General features: G+C 45.6%; 1 protein-coding gene and 1 long non-coding RNA gene across 2 annotated transcripts in view; one reads left to right on the top strand and one right to left on the bottom strand.

Annotated features, from left to right (window-relative positions):
- Positions 1 to 18,950, bottom strand: part of WWOX (WW domain containing oxidoreductase) — a 544,910-nt gene that overhangs the window by 348,617 nt on the left and 177,343 nt on the right. The window lies entirely within an intron of this gene.
- On the top strand, positions 1,513 to 12,770 carry LOC310712280. Its single transcript, XR_014528839.1, has 2 exons — positions 1,513 to 4,324; positions 10,079 to 12,770. It is a non-coding gene; the product is annotated as an uncharacterized lncRNA (long non-coding RNA).

The following is an 18,950-nucleotide window of genomic DNA, read 5'->3' as shown; positions in this document are numbered from 1 at the left end:
AAAAATCTCTTTTTGCTTTGGCCATGGCTTGACAGTGAACCATATGTTACTAGCAAACTGACATCTTGCTCCCCCCACCTTTCTTCCCAAACAAAAAAAAAGCATCCTGTTTATTTCTAAACTTCACTATATCTATTGCACGATAGGCTGGCATTTGCTGTTAAAGCAGAAAATTACAAGGAGGGCTTAATTGACCCTCTTGTGTCTTTGAAAAATCCTGTCTGTTGTCTCTAATTGACCCTCTAGATACCTTTATGGAACAATGAATGAATCCTCCGTAAATAATGGACGGTCATGATTAATAGCCATGGTTAGGTTGGACCTCTGGTTCACAGCGCTGGGTTACAGTTACTTCTTGAAAAACAAAACAAAACAAACCCCAAGTAGCCCAGCTTGCTGTCCTTCATAAGCAAGAGTGTGATTCCAAAGAGAAAACAGCCCATAGTGAGTAGTTACAGGAGGGAACTGAAGCCATATATTGCAAATATGGTAATAAGCGCATACTGAAAAGAGTCTTCAACAGCCAGTGTTTTCTCTCTTGTGTCATTTGGAGGCAAAGAGGGGAGGGGGACCATCATACTTGTATAGATTTTGTTCAGAAAATAAACCCAGGGATTCACAAAAGACAGTCTATTAACAAATTTCAAATGGTTTTAATTTCTAGTGTGTCTTATTCTAAAGACTTATCACTATAACTTACAATATAGGTTGATATAGCCATTTTTTTTTTTAAAAAATGGACAATATAGAACTCCTAGAGCTACTAGAAACCTCCTAACACATCCGATCATCTGTGTAGTCTCAGCCACAAAAATCTAGCCCAAATAATAAAACTTTTCCTTCTATAAGATGTCTGAGCTTTGAGTTTGCCAAGAGAACAACATTCTACAAACATGAAAAGGCTGCTCAGTATTCATCCCCTTTGCTGTTCAAATCTATTTTGTATAAGCAACTATGTTCCATTATGTGAGGGTCAAGCTGTTTGGGAATTTTAAATTTTGGGATTTTAAGGTCAAATGGCCTGCCTGGGTGGGCAGGTCCAGCCTTGGGAATGAGAGTATTTGCTTGCATAGGCAGATAACGCAATCAACAAGCAATGGCCTTTTTACACAAGGTAGCACACACAGAATCAAAGGTTCCTGATTCAAATCCCATAAAGCTCCTCCTGATATCTTTACACTACTGAAGAGGATTTGTCATTACACAATGTTACACTCAACACTTTCTCCCTAAAATAGCTGATCAACATTTCAGGACTCTAGGATAACATGTAAGACCTTTCTCTTTTGTGTCAGATGTTTCTCATATGAACTAGTATCCATTGCATTTAGTGCTTACTGTCTTTCTTCTTTGGCTCTTGCAAATCTTTATATTTTGCCTTAGTTACACCAGCATGCAGGCAGCAGCAAAATTGGATAAACAGCTCCCCCCCCAAAAAAAAAGTTAATGCAATTCTAATAAGTAGACAGCTGAATTGAAAATCAGATTACCCATTTAACTCAACATTAGGTGTGATATCTAATGCTAGTTCAGAGTAGACTAACTGAAATCAATGGAATTAAGATGCACTTGTGATTTCTCTAACAACTTTCAAAATTTCAAATGGTGTAGATTTTGGCATCAACTTCTGGCCTTCCTGTCTTCTCAAAGCAGAGTAAGATATATTTGCAATGCAACAGGGGTATCTTAAAGATTTTTGCTCTAATTTGCAGCTCAGGCTTTCTCAAGTCTTAAAAATAAAAAAGTACTGGGTACTGTTTATTAATTACTGGAATATTAAGTTTCAGCATAATGTAAATCCGTATGTCTGTAAATATTATCTTTAAACATACTCTTGTTTTGTTTTTATTTATACATCTTTTCATATAACTTTTGATTTTGTGTACTTATATTTTAATGCTTTTATACAGGGATAGCCAACATGGTGCCCTCCAGATGTTTTGGACTACAATTTCCATCTCCACTGGCCATTGCCTATGCTAGCTGGGGCTTATGGGAGTTGTAATCCACAACTTCTGGAGGACACCTTGTTGCTACCTCTGCTTTAATATAAACAAAAAAGTGGAAAAATTCAGCTTGCAAGATCAGATAGTTAAGGAACTTACAAAATAACTTCGATGAGTATACTTTGCAAGCAGTTCTGCTTGGTATCAGCAGACAACATTATAAAATCAGAAAGGGTATACATATGCTACCATGTTGGCATAAGAAAAGCACACGTGTGCTTACATTTAGCAAAGTGAAATCATGGTAAATCACACACTACCAACAGGTGAAGGATGTTGCCACACATTGGTAGGACCTACCAGTCGCTTTTTAGATTGTGCATTACTGTACACAAATGCACACAGGAAAGTTAATTTTCTTGCACAGCTAACAGTAAATATTGGATGTGGATTTATGTTATAATAAACAGCATTGACGTATAAATAGAACAGCACTACTGAATGTAAACTCATCTCAGAATTCTTACTCATTATGATTCAGGTGCAAAATAAGATGCAGATGCTGAGATGGGGGGAGGAGTTCCTTTATAGAGGCAGATGGAGCCTATAAATCACATTATGCTTTACAGTGGGAAGTTGTTAGTCTAAATCCTAGAAAACTATTACCTTTCTGTGTGACTGAAGCTAAATTAATATGGCTTTAAACAAAGGTAGCATTTGCACAGAGCTTTATCATCGGGAAGTGATGGGGATTGACTTGCCAGCTGCTTCTTTCACTTACACACATTAAAAATAATGTAAAGTTATTTACAGGTCTGGGTCCAGAGATTGTTCTTTATCTCCATCAAATATATCAACACATATACATATTATACTTTAACCTCTACCCTCCTGAGGAAAAGATTAAATTGCAATGCTGAGGAACTTTATACATTTGAAAATCAGATAGAGTTATTGGCATGATATACAATCTGATCTCACAGAATTTCCTTTCGATAAATGTTCCACACCCTGTCTAACCTATTTGACTACTGGCAGAGATACTCATAGCACCACATCAAAGGAAGAGGGGTTATGAAAAGTGTCCCCTGAAAGTCAAACTGTATATAAAGAGTTAAATGCAACAATGCAAACTGTCTTTTAAACAGGCCTTCAAAGTAATTTCCAATCTCCTGTCACCTGAGCTCTAAATGGCTTCTGAACCTGAAATAGCTACAGTCACAGAGTCTCCCCAGCACGCCCACCCAATGCAAGCAAAGGTGTATTTGCTGGATAATGGATTGTCTGCTCTGTGTCCCAGTGATATTGGTATGCAGTTCCGTATAAATGTCTAGCAATACATTTACATAGCACATATGTGTAGTTCTGCAACAGTCCAACACTAGGAATAATAAAGGTGTATTAAATATGATGCAAAGAACATAAAACTCTGAGCCTGTTCATTAAGGAAGAAGTCTAACATATAAGAAGAATCTTGGGTTGACAATAACAAACTTTAAATTTTTCATTTTAGGCTTCTGGTGCTGCCTGTCTTAATGGAAGCAACCCCCACGACAGCGGGGAATCATTGGCGAATGAAAAACAAGGATGACAGAGAGTAAATCATCCTTGCAAATTCCCCCCAGGGTCGGGGAAAATTGGCTTCACTCACAGTTCATCTTGGTACTTGGCTACCCCTCTGGCATGGAATGTGGGAGGCAGGGGGGCGCTGAGTACAAAAGTGCTTCGCCTGGTGAAAACCCTCCTACACTGCCATTAAGAAGCAGAAGTTCTCCATTTAATTTAATTTTCAATTGACATTAAAGTACCAGTGCATGAGAGTGCATGAGGGTTGCAGCAACACACTGGATATAAGCTACATGGATCAAAGGTTTAAAATGAGATAAGTTTTTATTTGGCATGAGATTTGGTTGGGGAGAGGGAAGACCATGGTTTGTTTATTCTAAGTTTCTTTTATATATTTATGATTTGACAACTCTCTCCGAAATACAAGACCAAAACATATTTACAATTAAGGAAGGGACGTTGGAGTAATCTTGATATTAACAAGCAAAAACTGAAATGAAGAAAGGAGGGAGAGGGGAAGCTCAAGTATGACTCTGTTGGAAAGACGGAATAATTCCCCTCACCTCTGTTTAAAAGCAACAGACAACGGAAAGAGACTGAGATTTGTTTGTGCTACTCAAAAGCCTTAATTCAAGAAAATCAGAATCATAAGAGAGGTATTGCCCAGTCTTTTCAGCTTCTTTCATTTTTGTCTCCCTGTTCTCACAACATAGTAAGTTGGGGGAAAAGAAGGAAGAGGTGGAGAAAAGGTATGCAGATGAAAGGACTGATGATGGTGAAGAGGAATTAAAAACCTGGATTTTTCCAGAAAGGTGTGCTGGCCCCGGGGGTAAGGTACCGTGAATGTAGCAGAGTCCACACGAAGCGGGGCGAGGTCCGATGCAGAGAGACGGGCGGGGAACAGGAACGCTGGAACAGAAGGCTGAGCAGGTAACAGGAACACCGGATGGTCGGGAACAGGAGGCCGAGCAGGAAACAGGAGTACTGGATAGTCAGGAACAGGAAGCCGAGCAGGGATCAGGAGTACCGGTTAGTCAGGAACAGGAGGCCGCGCAAGGATCAGGATCACAGGAAGGTCCGAAGCCAACAACGACGTTGCTCCCGCAACCTGCGGCCGGGATGAGTGGGCTTTTATCCTCTTCTAAGGTCAGGGGCGGTCCCGACCCCCAGGAGCCCCGCCTACCTTGGCCTTAAGGCGAGCACTCCTCCTGGGGGCAACTAGTTCCCTTCGCCTCTCTGCCCTAAGCCTCTGCAGATCAGGAGAGGCCGAAGGGTTACTGGGCCCTGGAGGAGGCTCACCTGTGGCCACTGAGTCATCAGGCTCCTCTGGGGCCAGGAGGACTTCACCTGGGGCCAGCTCCTGCTGCACTGCCACAGGTGCAAGCTCTTCAGCCTCTAGGCCTTGCCCCAGTTCAGCCGGCCCTGGGGGCGGGGACTCCTGTGCAGGCTGGGATTCCTCTGTTTCATCCTCCGAATCGGAATCCCAGGCCATCACACCATCCCCCCTCCCAGGCCCCCCCCCTCAACCGAGGGTCCGGACCCGGCTTGCCGGGGTACGTCGCATGGAACTCTCGGAGGCAGACAGGTGCGTGGACGTTGGCCGCTGGTTCCCAGGAACGGTCCTCCAGTCCGTACCCCTTCCAGTCAATGAGATACTGTAGCTTTCCCCTGCGGTATCGGGAGTCCAGGATGCGTTCCACCTCGTACTCCGGCTCTCCCCGAACCAACACTGGCTGCGGTTGGGGACGGTTCGGGTGGAACTCGTCGGGTGGGGCCACAGGACTGAAAAGGGACCTGTGGAAGACCGGGTGAACCTTCAGGGTTGCGGGTAACCGGAGACGGAATGCCACAGGAGAGACTTGGTCCACGATAGGGAACGGGCCGGTGAAGCGGGCGTCCAACTTCCGCGAAGGTCGAGAGGGGTGGAGATGGCGAGTAGAGAGCCAAACCAGGTCACCGACGCGAAGTTCCGGCCCCACCTGGCGGTGGCGGTCGGCCTGGGCTTTGTACGCTTCCTTGGCCTGGTGCAGTTGCTCCACCAAAAGCTGTTGCTGGGACTGGAGCTCTTGAAGCCACTCCGTCACTGCCGGGACCGCGGATGCCGGCAGCACCTCTGGAAACAGCCGTGGATGATAACCATAGCTGGCCTGGAACGGGGTCTGCTGGGTGGACGCATTCACCGCGTTGTTATAGGCGAACTCCGCCAATGCCAGGTGGTCGACCCAGTCATCCTGCTGGTAGCTGCAGTAACACCGGAGGTACTGCTCTAGCACCGCGTTCGCCCGTTCCGTCTGGCCATCGGTCTGTGGGTGGTAGGCTGACGAGAGGCAGACCTCTGTCCCGAGGGTCTGGTGTAATGTTCGCCAGAACCGGGATGTGAACTGAACGCCCCGGTCGGACACCACGCGCTCAGGTAGTCCATGCAGGCGGAAGACATGCTGAAGGTACAGCTGCGCAGTTTCCTTGGCTGTGGGTACAGATGGACAGGGAGCGCAGTGTACCATCTTGGTGAAATGGTCGGAGAAAACCAGAAGGCAGGTACAGCCACGAGACGAGGGTAATTCCACTATAAAGTCCAATGAAACCGTGTGCCAAGGGCGCGGTGGAACTGGCAATGGCTGAAGTAGGCCGGGGGGTCGCCCGGTAGGACCCTTGGCGCGACGGCAGACATCACAACCAGCAACGTAGCGAGCCACGTCAGCCTTCAGGCGGGGCCACCAAAACTCCCGACTGACCAAATGGGTGGTCCGATACCGTCCAAAGTGCCCTGCTGCTGGGGCATCATGGGCCATCCGGAGAACCTCCAGCCGTAGTGGCCCTGGCGGGACGTACAGACGACCGTGGTGCAGCAGCAGGCCCTGATGCAGGACCAGCCCCGGATATTGTGGACTGGACCCTTCAGCCAGCTCCCGGAGACGATCCTGGGCCCAAGCGTCGACCCGCTGCTGTTCCCGCACCCGAACCTGCAGTGGCTGCGCCTCCTGGGTGGCCAGGAATGCAGCCGGAGGTAGAATCGTGGTGGGTTCTGCTTGCTGTACCGTGTCTGCGTTGTCTTCAGGTTTCCGGGACAAAGCATCCGCCTTCTGATTCTGAGAGCTAGGGATGTAGCGGATCCGAAACTGGAACCGGGAAAAGAACAACGCCCACCGGATCTGTCTTTGGTTCAGCTTGCGGGTGGTCTGGAGGTACTCCAGGTTCCGGTGGTCGGTTCTCACCTCCACCGGATGTCGTGCCCCCTCAAGATGGTGGCGCCAGACCTCGAAGGCTACCTTGATAGCCAGTAGTTCCCGCTCCCACACAGTATAGTTACGCTCCGCTGGGAGGAGCTGGCGGGAATAGAAGGCGCAGGGTAAAAGTGGCGCTTCCGGTCCGTGCTGCTGAGACAAGACGGCACCGAGAGCCATACTGGAGGCGTCAGTCTCTACCACAAAGGGTCGAGAAGGATCCGGATGCTGCAAGATTGGCGCTCTCTGGAAACAGGCCTTCAACCCTTGAAACGCCTCCTCCGCCTCCTTGTCCCAGGAAAACGGCATCTTGGGGCGCAGTAGTCGGGTCAACGGGGTGGTGCAGTGAGCATAGTCCGCAATGAAGGTTCGGTAATAGTTGGCGAACCCCAGGAAACGCTGTAGGTCCTTGCGGTTCCGAGGTGCCGCCCATTCTCGAACCGCTGCCACCTTCCCAGGATCCATCTGCACCCCACCTGGTGAGAGTCGGTGACCCAGGAAGTCCACTGACCGCTGATGAAACTTGCACTTGCTGAGCTTTGCATACAGACGATGCTCACGCAAGCGCTGCAGCACGGTCCGGACATGGCCTTCGTGGCACGCCGGGTCACGGGAGTAAACCAGAATGTCATCCAAGTACACCACCACATACTTGTCTAGCAAGTCCTGGAACACGTGGTTGATGTACCGTTGGAACACAGCAGGCGCGTTGCACAAACCAAAGGGCATAACCAGGTATTCGAACTGTCCGTACCGGGTCCCAAATGCGGTCTTCCACTCATCCCCGGCGCGGATCCGAATCAAATTGTAGGCACCCCGGAGGTCTAGCTTGGTGAACACCTGCGCCCCTTGCACCCGCTCCAGTAACTCCGAAATAAGGGGCAAAGGGTACCGGTCCGGGATGGTGATTTTGTTCAGGGCCCGGTAATCATGGCAAAGGCGGAGCTCCCCACATTTCTTTTTAACAAAGAGCACTGGCGCAGCAGTGGGCGAGGTAGAAGGCCTAATGAACCCACGCTCCAGGTTCTTGCGCAAGAAGTCCTGTAAAGCCTCGCGCTCTGGCTCGGTTAACGAGTATAAGCGACTCACCGGTAGAGGCGCTCCGGGCTGGAGGTCTATGCCACAGTCAAAGGACCGATGCGGCGGTAGCTGGTCTGCCCCCCGTTCCTCAAACACGTCGTGATAGTCCCGGTATTCAGCGGGGAGCGTTGCAGCAACCTCCTCAGTGGGCGCAGCTGCTAGCATCTCAGTCTCAGCCGGAGAACTGGGGTCTGGGAAGTGTACAGTCCGTTTGACCCAGTCAATCCGCACATTGTGAGCCTCCAGCCAGTCCATCCCAAGCACCAGGGGGAACCGGGGCATGGAGGCAATATCCAGAGTTCGCATCTCACGGTGCTGCTGGAGGCACAGGACCAGGGGCTGGGTCTCCTGAGTGACGGCACCCGAACGCAGGGGCCGTCCGTCGATTGCCTCCACCTGCACCGGTTCTGGCTTGTTCCGCAGTGGCACCCGATGCTGGGCAGCAAAAGCAGCGTCCATATAAGAGCGGGTTGCGCCCGAATCCACCAGCGCATGGGTAAGAATCCATGGCCCTCCTGGAGGGTATAGATGTACCGGAACCATAAGGTGTTGTAATTCAATTGGTGCGGCCCCATTCTGTGCTGTTTGGGACCCCCGGTAGCCAGGGCCATCAGCTACTGGGGTTTGGTGGTTTCCCTGCGGCTGGTGTTTCTCAGGACAGGACCTTGCATAGTGTCCGCTTCCACCACAATAGAGACAAAGATTCCCCTCCCGACGCCGCGACTTCTCTGCGGGGGAGAGGCGTGGCCGCACTGCCCCAAGCTGCATAGGTTCCTCCAATGACTTAGCTGGGCCCGTGGGGCTGCTGGTCGACACTGGGGCCAAGAACTGGAGGTGCCGGCGGTCCCGAGCCTGACGCCGGTCCTCTAGCCGATCGTCAATCTGTAGACTCCATTGGATAAGGGTGTCTAGCATGGTGGGGCGTTCCATCGTGGCCAGCTGGTCCAGTATCTCATCTGAAAGCCCCTCGAGATACTGGTCCCGGAGAGCCGAGTCGTTCCAGGTCAAGTCCTGTGCCAGCAGCCGGAATTCTGTGGTGTATGCGGCCACCGTGGACTTGCCCTGTCTCAACCGCCGAATCGCCCGGTTGGCTTGACTCCCTTTCTGGGGGTTGCCGAACGCGGCCTCCAAACGATTGCAAAACCCCGTATAGTCTGCCAGCAAGGGGGAGTCTTGCCTGAGTAGCGGCAACGCCCACTTGGCCGCCTGGTCCTTTAACAAACTAATCAAAAAGTGCACCTTGGTGCGGTCGTCAGGAAAGTTCCGAGCTCGCCCCTGAATATATAGCTTGGCCTGGGCCAGGAACATAGGAAAGCTGGCCGGGGCTCCATCAAATTTCTCAGGCAAAGCCACTGGGTACTTGCCAGGAGTCGGGGCGTCGGCCCCAGGAGCCGGTAGGGCTTCTAAGCGTCGCTGAAGTGCCACGACCGCGTCACTGAGCTGCTGCACGGTGTGAGTTAAGGCCTGGTTCTCCTGGGCCAAAGTCACCAGTGCAGCCGCCTGGTCCTCCATGGCCTCTGGCTCTTCCCGAATGCACCCCTACGAAGGGGGAGTGCGGGTGTGGCGGGAGCAAACTGTGCTGGCCCCGGGGGTAAGGTACCGTGAATGTAGCAGAGTCCACACGAAGCGGGGCGAGGTCCGATGCAGAGAGACGGGCGGGGAACAGGAACGCTGGAACAGAAGGCTGAGCAGGTAACAGGAACACCGGATGGTCGGGAACAGGAGGCCGAGCAGGAAACAGGAGTACTGGATAGTCAGGAACAGGAAGCCGAGCAGGGATCAGGAGTACCGGTTAGTCAGGAACAGGAGGCCGCGCAAGGATCAGGATCACAGGAAGGTCCGAAGCCAACAACGACGTTGCTCCCGCAACCTGGGGCCGGGATGAGTGGGCTTTTATCCTCTTCTAAGGTCAGGGGCGGTCCCGACCCCCAGGAGCCCCGCCTACCTTGGCCTTAAGGCGAGCACTCCTCCTGGGGGCAACTAGTTCCCTTCGCCTCTCTGCCCTAAGCCTCTGCAGATCAGGAGAGGCCGAAGGGTTACTGGGCCCTGGAGGAGGCTCACCTGTGGCCACTGAGTCATCAGGCTCCTCTGGGGCCAGGAGGACTTCACCTGGGGCCAGCTCCTGCTGCACTGCCACAGGTGCAAGCTCTTCAGCCTCTAGGCCTTGCCCCAGTTCAGCCGGCCCTGGGGGCGGGGACTCCTGTGCAGGCTGGGATTCCTCTGTTTCATCCTCCGAATCGGAATCCCAGGCCATCACAAAAGGTTTGGAAACACAGCCCTAAATCACCAATTCAATAATTTGTAGTGATTAAATAATGTTCAGAATCAGACCGTTCTAAGAAGATATTTCCATAGTTAGGAGCTTCTGGGATAATTACAAGCCAAGCCCAAACTCTGCCAACACTCAGGATTAAGCAGCCCTCCACTTCTACAATATCCATCCCTTCACTTTCTTGCTGAAACTAACATGGCAGCAATGTAGCAGCAATGATACCAATAAGAAGAGTTATTGATTTCAGTCAGGTGCTGGGGAAGTACCAAGCAATGATGTTTAGCTAGTTGGGACAACCCACCTGTCAAACAGAAATACATTTGGGGATTAACAGGCAGGTCATCTCATGTACCTGCCAAAGCTGACCCACTGAGTTCTGAACAGATTCGTCATACTGAGCCAAAAATGTTCCACATCCATTTCAATGCCTAACAAAATCTGCACAGAAACTACAGTCATACCTCATGTTACATCCACTTCCTGTTACACTCTTTCAGGATACGTCCCGCAGCGACCCAGAAGTACCGGAAAGGGTTACTTCTGGGTTTTGCCGCTCATGCATGCACAGAAGCAGTGAATCACAACCCGCACGTGCGCAGACACACAGACGTGGGTTGCGTTCTTTTCATGTTGCGAATGGGCCTCTGGAACGGATCCCGTTCGCAACCAGAGGTACCACTGTATTATTATCAACCACCAGACTCATTTGGGGGACAATAGAAGCAGGAAGAGGGAGAACTGTAACTGAGTTGCAAGGTCTAAGCATTACTGTGTTCTTGTGTCCCCATCATTCAGAGTCCAACTGCAGCTGTGGCTGGTAAAGGAGCCAAGTTTAAAACAAGCCAATTAATAATAGTGGAACATAGGAAGCTTCCCTATACTGAATCAGATCATTGGTCCATCTAGTTCAGTCCTGTTGACACTGCATGACTTTCAAAGACTTCAGGCAGGAGTCCTTCCCCAACCATACTTGGAGATGAGATCCCTGGGACTGAACCTGAAACCTTTTTCATGCAAGGCATGTGCTTAACCACACAAATATGATCAAAACCAAATGAGTTCTTTTCAGCAGAGGTAATTCTGAATCAAGCTGGGAGAAGTATTCCCAGCCATAAGCAACTTTTCCAATGCCTGTTCAAATATGATGAGAGACACATAAATATTCTATAATTTTTTATGCTTCTGTTGAACCTTTCAATATAGACACCTGTCTGGGACATTCTAAATAACCAGAAGGGAGCATAATATGTGGCAAATAGAAATTGTGAAGTACTTTATCCAATGAGGACGGACAAATAAGACTTGAGTTGTGCAGTATATATGTTAAGGTCTATTTAGTGGTTTGAAAACTATTTACAAAGAGTCCCTAATTTAGGATTTCATGGCACAGATTAATGTGGTCCCTTAACAGCCCAATTTCTGACTACTGAAGGATTCTGAAAAAAATCTCATCTAGACATCAAATGTAAGGAAACAGAGTCTTTGGAGACACATCATGATAAAGTGCAGATTGAGCAATACGCTCAGTGAACAGAATGAGCAGTTCAAGAGTTCAGAATGTGTTCATTTGAAAGGTGTTCAGTTAAAGAGAAGGGCATTGTACAGACAAAGGCACAGAAAGGTCATCATTACAATCATTTCATCTTCATTACCAAACTGCAGTCATAGCACTGGTGGGCAAACTATGTCTACACTCATCCACTGTTTTTGCTGTTTGGAATGCAAAGAGAAACAAAAGCATTATGAAAATATAAATATAAACCTATGGTCTTGGCAAGAGAAACATGTAACTGTTGCACACTCTTAGGAAACACAGACACAGCATGAAATTTCCTATAGGTCCTCTACGCCATGGTGAATGTGAGGGTATATATCTAAATAAGAATGAATTCCTTTTCCCATGTAAAAAATATTTTACGTGTAAAAATAATTCCCCTATCCAGCTGCAGTCATGGGCAATTAGTCACTCAGAGCCACTGGTAGTCCTAAATGCAAAAGTAGGATGGTAGATTAGAGCGACAGTGCACACGGTTTGCATGCAGAAGGCTCCAGGTTCAATCCCTGGCATCTCAGTTAAAAGAATCAGGTAGCAGGTAGCCCAAGAGTTTGGAGAACTGAAGCCAGTTGGAGCAGATAACACTGGACTAGATCGGCAAATAGTGTGAGTTAGAATAATGCAGCTTCCTATATGCATACCCACTCACATCAAAAGAGGCATCCAACTAGTTCAAGTGGGTTCAAATGAATTTCACAGCAGTGTGAAGTTTCCAACAGTACAATTACCAGGTCAAATAACCTAGGAATATCAGAAAGTGTGGATTCTATAGATCTCTCTTTCTGCTTGTCTTTTTCATCTGTAAAACCAGAAATATGGGTAATTTAGCCTACACCACTGCAGGATTCTACTCTTGCAATAAGCACATCATCCAAGCTCTCTCAGAATAATTAGGGTTATGGGATATGTCATTTCTACTTGCCATTATTTTCTATTAGAGAATAGCAGCTTTTAATTCCTGCCAGCTGGCGCCACACAGCATGCAAATTCCAAAGGAAACAATGCATGTCAATACTGTACTCTAAGTTAACCTGAAATGAAGAGTACTAACATATTCTGAAAGGAGGACTAATTTCTCCATTTTATGGAGTTCAGAATAAACAACTCTGAAGGATACCAAAAAAAAAGAAGAAGAAGATTCTAATTTAATTTTGAAGAATTTGTGTTGATAAAATCCACAAAGGAATGTATTGCTTGCTGTGGCTTAAATTATGGGGCAGGGGGAGAGAAGAGGCCACCATAGGTTATGGTCTCTACTACAGCACATACACTTAGAGAAAAAGAACAGCAGGTTGAAACAATTTCATCCTCAACTGACAGGGTTTAAGGGTTCTGCATGTTTCTCTGACAGCAAAAAAGCTACCAACAAGCCAACTACTGGGAGAAGAATCCTTTTGGTGAAGAAAGAACTTGCCTCTTTAAAGTATACGTATACATTCTCTGTGAGGTCACTGATGACATTAAATTAAAATCTGGCCCATAATGAATTCTCTTTTCATGTTAAATTTAGCAATTCTGTACAGATGATCCTCCCAAAACATGCTCATATTTGACTAATTGATGCCCCTCTTTCCCCTTTATTTTATATAATGGGGGGAGGGATCATCCTGCTCACTACTGGCCTCACCCATCACCAGCATGTGTCCCTCAACAGAGAACTCCTGATAGAGAAAATGTTTGCCCTTCATTGGTGCAGAGACAGGGGGCTTGCGAGATTTCCTAAAGGAAATGGCTCTGTCATTGTCACTCACCAAATGACTCGAGCCCACAGACAAATTTATTTGAGACAAATATGTCACATTTTGTTTCTTCTGTTCTATCCCTACGGTTAAAAACCTGTAACATTTTTAAAGCATGTGATTTCAGAGAATGCTGAAGTTAAATGATTAACAGCAGCTAGAATATTTTACTTTATTAATATTGCCATCATTACAATTCATGGTTTAGGTAAAAGCAAGTTGCTCTTTCCTTTCTGCTGACAGATCTTTATCACATAAAACTTTCTTTTTAATCTCTGAAATTCTTCACTTTACTCTTAGCTTCGTTTACAGCTCTTCTCCAATATCCTCCACTTTAAGCAAAGCTAGAAGAGGTATCTCATCTGCTCAGTTACTTACATTGCTACAGAATAAATACCATTTCCTCTCATGGTTGATGAAATATTAATCAAAAACAGGAACAGAGTGATGCTATCTGAATGTGGATGTCTTTCTAACAGTCTAGAAGAGATCTGGAGGTCATATAATAGCTTTGGACAGAAAGGGGGAGTGTATAACACAGAAACAACATTGGATATGGAGTAAAGAGCATGTATTACAAGAAGATTAGATAGACTGGCTTTACAATCTTACAATCATTGTTTTATGGATGACTGCAAAGACATAGTCCAGAAAGTAAGCAGGCCTGGTGACTTTTAAACCCCCCAAAAGTGAAACAAGTTCCTCAAACACTGAAATACAGCTACACATACTTCTCCAGTACTGGTGGTCATAGAAAAAGGGGTGGCATTTAATCGCAGAGGGTTGGCCTTCCAGGGAATGTACACTCCAAGCCCAACACTCCCATAATTACACGCTCACACAGAGAAAGAATGCATGGTGTTGAAGATCTTGGGGGCAGGAAATCCCCCTAAACCCTAGGAATGACTAAATACTAGGATTTTGATTGATTGAGATATGGATTAAAGCACAAACTGCAGAGTTGTGCCCAACAGGGAATTCCTGGACTGGCTTATGCAAACCAGCCTGGCTGCTTGGGTGAACAGCAAACCGGTTAACATGACAAAAGATGTTGATGTTACCAAGGTGATGGGTGTATGTTTGAGAGGACAGGAAAAGGGTTTGTGGAAAGAAGAAGAAGGAAGAAGGGCTGAGCTCCATCTCGGGAGAGGCTGGCTGCAGGCGGCTTACACTGTTGCCTCTTGGAATGATTATGCCATAAGATCTGGACTCCCTCCATGCGCTGAATGTGTAAATAGGTGAATAAACCATAGTTATTAAAACACAACAGTCTCCGCTGTGTCTTCCATTCTCCAAAGGGCCACAGATCTTGTGTGGATGCCTGGGACCCCAAGGGCTCTTTCCACCGCTTGGCATTGAGAGGTAACATTTGTAACAATACACAATAAGGAACTAACCAGTTTAAACATGGAGCTGTAGCCTATGAAGTTCTACTCAGAGTAAACCCAGTGAAATTAATGAGCCTCGGTTAGTAATGTCAATGGGTCTGCTTCACATAGACATAACCCATAAAATTATCCAGCCAACAAACCATAGTGTATCAGCCTCAGAACAAGTCTAATGCCCAGGCACACACTGACTGCTCCCAGTTTCCAATGATACAGAGAACAGAAAGTTGTGCTTTAGTGCTACTTATGAATGAGAAACTGTGGTTTAGCAAGACAGAAAATTGAACAGAAATTACAAAACAGAGAAAAAGAGTAAAAATGGGAGGAAATGCAGTGACCACTAGAAATCATTCAATAATTTTTAATTAGGGTTGAACAAATTTTCTCACATTCCCCAATTCACTGCTACATTTTCAGGGATAGTTGTTGCTGGGGTTTTTTTTTTTTTTTGGGGGGGGGGTTGACATGGGCACCTATGATCCTTGATTTTTTTATTATTGTCATTGCTGCCCCTGCCCCAAAATTCTTTTATTTTAAGCCCAACGTTGCTGAGGAACTGACAAAATCCTTTAAAATCCAAAATGACACAGAACTGTGGTATATCTGCATGGTTTTTCGCTTTCTTTCTTTTTTAAATAGTGCCTTGTCAAAAATGTTCCACTACTGCTGCCTGGTGATAGCAAAAAGAGAGGCTGATGACAACCACTATAATCGCCACAATAGACCCCAGCCCATGAACAACTAGATGAGCTTATTCCCTCAAATGTCCCTAGGGTGTTTATCTGGGGGGGGGGGTATTTCTTCCTCCTAACAAAAGAAAAGTCAAGAACTTTTGGTTCGACACTAATTCACTTGTTGGGGAATAATTTGTCAACTAATGTGTTTCCTTAAATAGTGGATTGGGCACTGAAATAATGTCCTTGAACGCTTTAGAAATCCGTCAAGCTACAATAATAAAACTACTTGGCTTGATAAAATTGTCTCAGCAATCAGTTTCTCACTGCTCATCGCAACACAATATTTTGTTATGAGCAATCCCTTCCTACCAAGCTAAAAATGTATTTGTGCACAGAGTTCACTATGGTGACATTGACCCCATGGTATTTCCTGTTTATAACTGCGTTACAAATACAGATAGGCTGCTTGATGATTCTTAATTTTTGAAATGTGTCTAGGTGGAAACACAGCAGTTACCTCTTGGCATATCAACCAGGAGGTACAATGAATGAATGCACACGTAAGTAGACTCTTCCTATCAGTGTCTACAAATTTGCACTGAGGCATCTTTACATTTTTATTTTAAAATGATCATTTATTTACTGTGTTTATTTATTTTGCATGCCAATATGTTGGATTACTATGCTCATGCCAACATCAGATAGTTTTGTTGCAAGTCGCAAGTTCATTACACCACTGATCATCCGCTTCCAGAAGTGATCCCCCTTTTTTTGTATACATCAGGTAACTACCCCTCCCAAAAATGTGCATTTTTGTCACTTTCAAGTTTGTTTGAATGATGTCATAATATCAGAACTTAAATAGAAATAAAGATCTTACAGTTTCAACAACAAAAATTGGCCCAAGCTTTCATACAAACTATATCAAAAAACAAATGTTTCTCCCACAGAGAGAGAAAGAAAACATGATTCTGTTCTGTACATTACAATGTTGAGTGTAAAATCTCTGATAAGAAGGCATGTTAACTGATAAGACTTTGGAACCTACAAGAAACCATAACCTAATAGGCAGAAAGCATTTATAAGCAGCTATAAATTTTCCAATTTTATTTAATGTGTAGAGCTTTTAAGGGAATAAAAATGATGTTCCTGTTTAAAAAAGTGAATTTGCCTGTTATGTCTTTAAAAAGAATTCTGCACACAAACGCGCACACACATTTATAAATAAAAAGGCACATCTAGTATATCTCAGATATATTTATGGATCAGGGGCCCGGCTCTTAGAAAACTTACTTTGTTTCCCTCCTCCCTTAACTTTCCCAGAACTCATTTACATATGTAAAGCATATAAACCTCAAAAGCAGATAGACTTGAGTTTAAAATAATAAAATAAGAAATAACACACCTGATGATTCTTGCACTAAGCAAAATAATATATTTTTGTCATAAGCTGTGTTGTATTTAATATTCAGATCGAGGCATCTCTGTCTCATTCTAGCAAACCCTTTTGACAAAAGCCATCCAACGTCTGCCAGCAGTATCGAGTCCAGCTGAGGACAAATTTCAAGATGAACCTGAAATCAATTTGCCATCAAATTTTCATGCTTCTCCCAGACTATCTGTGGCATTTTAATTACAAGCACCCTAGGCAGGGGGTACTACACATATTGACACTTAGCTCCTACAATAAACTTTATTGGCAACCTCTGTCTGAATGAGGTACTCAAGTAGAATAACAAGAAATATACCAAGATATCTGAGCAGTTAGGGTATAATGACTTCAGATCCTTTTGTCCCAACTGGTAGGCATCTAAACATTATAAGCTTTTTTCAAAAATAATAATAAATAAATAAACAGGTGCTAGAAAAGGGAAATATTATTTCAAGACTATGCAAATATTCTTTTCAGCCCATTTTCTGGTAGGGCATTACTACAATTATAGCATATTTAAATTATTTCCCAATTATTCCCCAACCATTGTTAAACAGCTCTTAACTATAAGCAGTACACACAGACAAGTTAATAAGAGAATATCAGTGCCTCACTGCCTTTATACTAACCACATCATATTCTTGGTTCACATATTCTTGGTTCAATAGATGCTCTCCTACAGTCAGATTCAAGAAGCTGAAGTCAGAGGGCAAATACTTACAAGATGGGTGGTACTGAATTTATGCCAAAGTGAACCCATGCTGGCATAAACCTTGCTTATGCAATAGCAAGCATACATTTCTTCCTGATGGCAGTACCTCGAAATGGTCATCAAAATAGGTAGCGGCTTACTTACTCTAGACTGCCTCCTTCAAGGCTCAGAGTCTGTGTTTTATGATTATAGTTTCTACCTCATTACCATCCTCCCCACTCTAGAAAAAATATTGTGGGAATTTTGTTGATTGTTTCATGGTCTCCTTCCATTTCATGAGTCTCTGAAAGGGGAAGGGACATGCATGCATGTGAGAGGGAGGGAGACTGTCCATTTCTTTGGTTTATGTTAGCTGTGACATTGTTAGTTTCCTTATTGTTAGGGAATGAACTGACATTTATTTATTAAACTCAGTAATATTGAACCCTAAACATTTAGCACATGCACATTTTTGCATATGTGATTATCATTTGGTATAGGGATAATGTTTGTCTGGCCTGGGGGACTTTTAGGGCATGGGACTGTGAGCAAAAGTGAGGTTAAAGTGTATGATGACCAGCAGTTACAACCACTTCTTTACTAACCAGCTCTCTTCCTGGCAAGAGAACAACGGGCAGAAATGATACTGAGAAGGAGGTCATTCTCCTCATCCCCATGAAAGGCAAGTCCACACGTAGGAGGAGACCCAATGAAAGTATGCTGCTGAAAAGCTTCCCAACCCAGTACATGTAAGGAGTTTGTGGGTGCTAGACCACTATCATATCAAGATCAGGCAAATGTAAGAATTTAATCAATGCTTGGAGTGTTAAAACTTGTGTATTGAGCTATGTGCTAGACAATACTTATCCCTTGGAATCAACTAATGTTAAGACCTAATTTTAAAAGATAAAGGACCCCTGACAGTTTAGTCCAGTTGCAAACGACTCTGGGGTTGCTGCGCTCATCTCGCTTTACTGGCCGAGGAAGCCGGCGTTTGTCTGCAGATAGTTTTTCCAGGTCATGTGGCCAGCATGACTAAGTCGCTTCTGGCGAACCAAAGCAGTGCACAAAATGCTGTTTACCTTCCCACCGGAGAGGTACCTATTTATCTACTTACACTTTGATGTGCTTTCGAACTGTTAGGTTGGCAGGAGCTGGGACCAAGCAACGGGAGCTCACCCCATTGCAGGGATTCGAACCGCCGACCTTCCGATTGGCAAGCCCTAGGCTCAGTGGAGTGATGGACCATTAAGAAGAACAAAGGATCAAATGACTCTGTCTGATACAGCAAATGGGAGGTGCCCCACCTCAATTCACAGCTAGTTGGAAGATGAGCTTAGAGGTTGGAGTTGGAGGAGAAAAGGAGACTGAGCCCCCAGC

The sequence above is a fragment of the Podarcis liolepis genome, assembly GCF_965112155.1.
Source record: "Podarcis liolepis genome assembly, chromosome: 7".
Lineage (NCBI taxonomy): Eukaryota > Metazoa > Chordata > Lepidosauria > Squamata > Lacertidae > Podarcis > Podarcis liolepis.
Note: the sequence above shows the minus strand (reverse complement) of the source record. Positions and strands in the feature narration are given on the sequence as shown.